Source organism: Schizosaccharomyces pombe, assembly GCF_000002945.2.
Source record: "Schizosaccharomyces pombe strain 972h- genome assembly, chromosome: III".
In the NCBI taxonomy this organism is placed as follows: Eukaryota; Fungi; Ascomycota; class Schizosaccharomycetes; order Schizosaccharomycetales; family Schizosaccharomycetaceae; genus Schizosaccharomyces; species Schizosaccharomyces pombe.
The window spans coordinates 1103113-1108609 of NC_003421.2; the positions used below are offsets into that span (position 1 = coordinate 1103113).

Genomic DNA, 5497 nt, shown 5'->3' on the forward strand with positions numbered 1-5497 from the left:
TAAAAAAAAATCAATAATTGTAACGATCAGGGGTTTGTATAGGAAAATTAGAAAATGGTTATAATTACGATTCTATTTGTTAGTTAAAAAAAATATATATATGCCGTACCCCTTTCATTATATCTATACGTTGACAATTGAACTAATGTATTATCATTATAAAAGGATATAATTCTTCCACACAAAACCAAAAGTTTCCCAATGAAGATATAATGCAAGCAAAGGTTTGACAAAAAATAGTTACACAGTACAATGAACCGTTTATATCTCTTTACGTCTTTTCAAATCGTTTGCTTTACAACGGAAATACTAAAAAAAAAAAAAAAAAAAACACTTAGTCTCCTTCTATCAAATAAATTCAATTACAGATTTACACTCACTTGTTATAAGATTCGAAGTGATATTATTACTTAAACTCAATAGAAACAATTACTATAAAGCCCCCATATAACTCTTGAGTAGCAAGTAAGCTAAAGAATGACAGGCATTAACAAACAACGTAATTTTTCACATATTTTAACGTTATATATGTAAACGTCCACTTTTTACTTTACATAAAGTTTGATCTTGCAATACTAGAGAAATCTCATACATTTACGTTTATAGTTAAATTAGTAACAACATTTGAATAATACTAAAATAAATTCATTTTTATAAATTTAAGAAAACACGCTGCAGACATGGGAAAACAGTACAAAATCTGAACATGTTGACAAATACCAACAGCAACTACCAGTAAGAACGTGCAATATATTCATTTTGCACCAAATATTCGATGCTATAATGAAAAGACTACAAAAATACTTTGAAGTCAACCTCATTATGGTTGCAAAAATTCGGAGTATTATTAGTAAACAAAAGTAGGGAAACATATTTAATGAACCAAAGTAAAAATATCCTACTTGTAATTCCTATATTATTAAAAATTTTTACATCAATTTAACCATAGACATAAGGTACAGGAAAAATAAAATGCGGATATATTCATAAATATTGTACTAATTCAACATTGCCAATTATTTAAATAACCGATTAAATTAGTCTAATGTAAGATCAATATGTAGTAAAGCCTTTTCACCCCTTAAGTAATATTAAAACTGATAAATGGCTAGTGGCTGCTTCCTCTTTAATTTAAATAAATAGTTTAGCAAAAACTGAAGAAAACGACTTTGCGTGCATATTAACTAGTGGTGAGTGAGTGAGTTAATAAACCAACATAAAAGTTTGATGTAGAACCTGCAAAGTTCAAACAGCAAAATAAATAAATGGATTACACTCAGAAGTCAAACAATGAAGTACGTGTATTTTTTGAAATCGTATATGACTGCGTAATGATGGTACTTGATTTAAGATGTAGTTTCAGCTACTCAATGCTATTTTTAGAAGATAAGTCACTAGCTATCCTTAGGACAAGTAATACTAATTCTTTCCACAAAACGATTACTAATGATATTAGAATTAATGTTTCGTTTTGGACTCACTTCGAACGTTTAGAGATTTTTTAAGGTAGCATCCTGATGAACATACAGAGATATATTATTAGGTTCCGCTGTTCAGTTATCAAAGCAAAGGGTTTTGTGTGACAGTATTTTGGTTATTGTTGACAAATGGCAAATACTCAAGCCAATAAAGAAATTTCATGAACGCTGACGTTAATTGTCTTCAATTTTGTCATATTTTTGCTTAATATGGAATGAAGCACTTCAAAAGTCTTTAACTTTTTTGCAGCCCAAACTCGGTTTTTGCTTTAAACAACTTGTTTGCAAATTTGGTCGCTAGTTAATTTAAGGCAATACACACTTGTTTAAATGACCAAATATATTCCTTTTTTTTTTTTTTGTAGATTAGTTGGTGTTACATATTAGGATAATGAGCTAGATTTTACTGTTAAAAAAAACGAGTTTTCCCACTCTTCAATCAAGGTTTTTTACCTTTAAGCATCAAAAGAGACTTGGAAATGGCACCATTTGACGTTATTATAAGATTTATATTACAGGCGCTATAGCATAGACGCGTCAAAGGATGGTGCAAAAACTTTTTTCTTTGTAATTATCTTCCTATATAAAAAAATTAGCGATATTAAGTAATGAATCAGTGTGAGAAATATAGACTACACGGGCATATCAATTTAGAAAAAAATTTTTTGCCACTTAATATAGAAAAATAATTTCAAATGTTAGATTTCATAATTAAGGTAAAAAGTATAGGGAAATGTGATTAAAGTTATAAATATGGTAGGTACACTATGTCAGATAACAATTTTATCTATATTGCAATTGAAATATATTCAATTAAAAGAGCTCAGATAACGCGCGACAGAGTAAAAGTATGAATTCAATATTTAAAGGCATAACATTTTCAATATGCGAAATTAAATAGGTTCACAACCTACAAGTATAGACTGAAAAAGTTTTAATCGCAAGTAGGTAATAATTAGCGTGACAAATATTGATGTTATTATTTACGGTTTGTGTGTAATAAGGTTTCCTAATCCTCTTGGCATGTTGTTTAGCTTCATCAGAGACATTAGGGTTATCCACGATTGCTTTGTAACCACCAAGGACATTGCCAGTATTTTTCTGGTGCTCCTCGAGATATTCTCTCTCGCGTTGCTTGGTCTCTTCAAAGACGTTGGGAGTTATGAAGTGCAGACTTATGACCATTGATCATGTTTCCAGGATTATGCTTTTAAATATAGATAACGTTAATTTACGAAGACAAACAGCAGCTCTTGTAGCTCAGTGGTAGAGCGCTTGCCTAGTAAGCAAGAGGCCCAGTGTTCAAGTCACTGCTGGAGCAATTTTTTTCATTTTTAATTTATTATACATATCATAATTATAAATGTAATAAATTATGATAAAAAGATGATCGTGCCAAGACTCGAACTTGGGACCGTCTGCGAACTGTAAATGTTAAGCAGAAATTATAACCATCTAAACCACACGACCTCGTTGAGTAATAAAAAATCTATGCAAATTAATTCAAGTTGTGTAAAATTAGAAAATTTATTAAAAGAAGTGAACCGTCTACTGCTCAGTCTGCTACCTGTATAAAGCCAGTCATACAAGTCTTGAATGTATAATCAAAGCTAGTTTTAGGAAGCCTAAACTGCTTAAACTTTATTGTCAATGGGTGCTCTCCACCATTGCTAATTTAAAATTTTTGCCAATAACAGATTTGTACAAATAGTTTTGTTTGAATGCATGTATTAACAGGTCTCGTGGCCCAATGGTTAAGGCGCTTGACTACGGATCAAGAGATTCCAGGTTCGACTCCTGGCGGGATCGATCTTTTTTGCACTAAATCAAAATTTTTGGTATTTTGGTTAAGTAAAGTCACAAAACAAAAACATGTGGAAAAATCGTAAAAGAATCCTCTCCCTCCGGGATTCGAACCCGGGCTGCAAGCGTGACAGGCTTGTGTACTACCCCTATACTAAAGGAGATTTGTTTGATTTTCTCCATCAACTAACCTAATTATAAGACTAACTATATTTAAACCTCTATTAAATAACTATCTTTAATATATTTCTTTTCAGCTGTCTTTGCTTTAATCTCGTACAACTCGTTTAATATCCGTTTTAACACTCATTTATTTTATGTAGCTCAAATACTCTTGCTGGTGTTTCATTTACTTTTTCTTTCGCAAGTCAAAAAAAAAATAATAATAATAAATTTTGTTTATAGTTATCAATTATCGTTAACTTTGTCTCATTCATCTTGGTTCAATTTTAGTTCAATAAACTAACTGACATATCTTTTTTTATCACACCTTAAGTTTGCTTGCGCAATGTTCTCTATTTACCAAACTTTTTACCACCTATTTGCGTCAATTTGACTCACTTTGATAACAAAGTAAAGATGCTATAATTTACATGAATGTGTAAAATACATAATTAGTTAACCGATGACTTACGTTGTCGAATAGTTGAAAACATATATATATTATTTTGGAAACAGACTAAAACATATAAATATATATATATATTTTTTCAAAGATTACTAGCTTTTCATTGATTGAGGTTGTGATTGCTTCAAATGTTTGCAATCTCACTCGCCATACTCACTTGGGTTTATCATGCATACATTACCGATCTACCTTTGATGGTGCTATCTTCTCGCTCACTCACGGACAATTAGAGCTGAATTAGCTTAGAATAACAATGTTGCCGAATAAATCGATTACAGTTACCGTATGCACATTACATCAAGTGCGGCAACAAAGGAGACGGAAAGTTTAAACTTAGTGAATTGATGTCGATGATGTCAGTCAATATAGTTACACATTTCAGCGTATTAACAAGAATTTATCAATCCGCTTGCATTTTCAACAGCTTGCAATATCGCTAGCCTAACTGACTATGAATCACTTTAACAAAGGCGTATTGAAAGGTTATTTCACAAAGAAAAGAAAAGAGAAGTAAAGTTGGGGTTTAATTTACTAAGGCGATACGCTTTATACTATGTTATTGACTTCTAGCAACGCTAAAAGTCCCATAAATTGACGAAGAAGCAAATAACTAACATTCAAAGAACATTTTATTTCTGCATTGTATGATTTTAGGTATAATCGATAAAAACGATAACGCTACTTGCCATAAACCAGGAATTAATGGCGCTAAACGATATTTTTGTATTATCATGGTAATAGGACTAAAACATAAGCGACATCATCAGCAACTGTCATTCTCAGCAATGAGTTATAATGGAGCGAATTATTGTAGTAAAAATCGTAATAGAGTGGTTAGAATTGGACAAGCTAAATAATCATTTAATTTTGTAAATATAAAAAAACTTTAAGAGGACATTAATCACTTTAATTTGTATTTATTTTGGCTGTCATGGTAAGGATATACTAGAGGTTTAATCTATTTGAACATTTCTCAGATTAAAAAGTCAAGGACATATGTCTCCATGTTGTTCGGAAACTATTTATTTTTCCGTCTAAATTATAATTATTCAAGTGCTCAATGTTATTTAGCTCGATCGATTTCTCTTGGTTTTCAATAATGTCGATCAATTTGACTAAACACTCATTCAATCTTTAACTTTTTCTCTTCCAATCTCTACTTTAGACTGTTAGAATGTATATACAAAGCATTAACTTTATTATTTTCAATGATTAATTACCAAATTGTTTATGAATTTTTAGTAAGTATACAAGTAATGCTGATGTTCGCGATATAAAAGTTTAGCAAAATACTGACTCTAATTATATAGCCAATTGGGGTGTTCAAGTATAATGTATATAATGTATATAATAAATGTATATATATATATATATATATTTTATAAGTAATCATTATCCAATCATGTTGAAAAATTTGAAGATTGACGATATGAAATAGTTGTAGGAGAATAAAAAAACATATTATTATTATTATTATCACTATCATTCTTCCAAAGTAAATACATACTTTACATAAATCCCTTCAAATAGCTTGTTGACATAATGAAGACCAAATAATAAACGACTGCTATTGTCGCTTTGTTGTCGT

General features: G+C 30.3%; 3 long non-coding RNA genes and 5 other non-coding genes across 8 annotated transcripts; 4 read left to right on the plus strand and 4 right to left on the minus strand.

Moving 5' to 3' along the window:
- Nucleotides 1-1404: 1404 nt before the first annotated feature.
- SPOM_SPNCRNA.7207 lies at nucleotides 1405-1617 on the minus strand. Its single transcript, NR_196546.1, has one exon. It is a non-coding gene; the product is annotated as a centromeric lncRNA (long non-coding RNA).
- An 879-nt stretch (nucleotides 1618-2496) lies between these two features.
- On the plus strand, nucleotides 2497-2654 carry SPOM_SPNCRNA.484. Its single transcript, NR_150865.1, has one exon. It is a non-coding gene; the product is annotated as a centromeric small non-coding RNA (non-coding RNA).
- Nucleotides 2655-2727: 73 nt separating this feature from the next.
- SPOM_SPCTRNATHR.09 lies at nucleotides 2728-2799 on the plus strand. Its single transcript has one exon. It is a non-coding gene; the product is annotated as a tRNA-Thr (tRNA).
- Nucleotides 2800-2865: 66 nt separating this feature from the next.
- On the minus strand, nucleotides 2866-2948 carry SPOM_SPCTRNAVAL.10. Its single transcript is given in 2 exon segments — nucleotides 2866-2901; nucleotides 2911-2948. It is a non-coding gene; the product is annotated as a tRNA-Val (tRNA).
- Nucleotides 2949-3214: 266 nt separating this feature from the next.
- SPOM_SPCTRNAARG.13 lies at nucleotides 3215-3287 on the plus strand. Its single transcript has one exon. It is a non-coding gene; the product is annotated as a tRNA-Arg (tRNA).
- Nucleotides 3288-3374: 87 nt separating this feature from the next.
- SPOM_SPCTRNAASP.07 lies at nucleotides 3375-3445 on the minus strand. The gene has a single exon. It is a non-coding gene; the product is annotated as a tRNA-Asn (tRNA).
- Nucleotides 3446-3962: 517 nt separating this feature from the next.
- SPOM_SPNCRNA.485 lies at nucleotides 3963-4463 on the plus strand. The gene has a single exon (NR_150866.1). It is a non-coding gene; the product is annotated as a centromeric lncRNA (long non-coding RNA).
- SPOM_SPNCRNA.7208 lies at nucleotides 4046-4274 on the minus strand. Its single transcript, NR_196547.1, has one exon. It is a non-coding gene; the product is annotated as a centromeric lncRNA (long non-coding RNA).
- Nucleotides 4464-5497: the final 1034 nt, after the last annotated feature.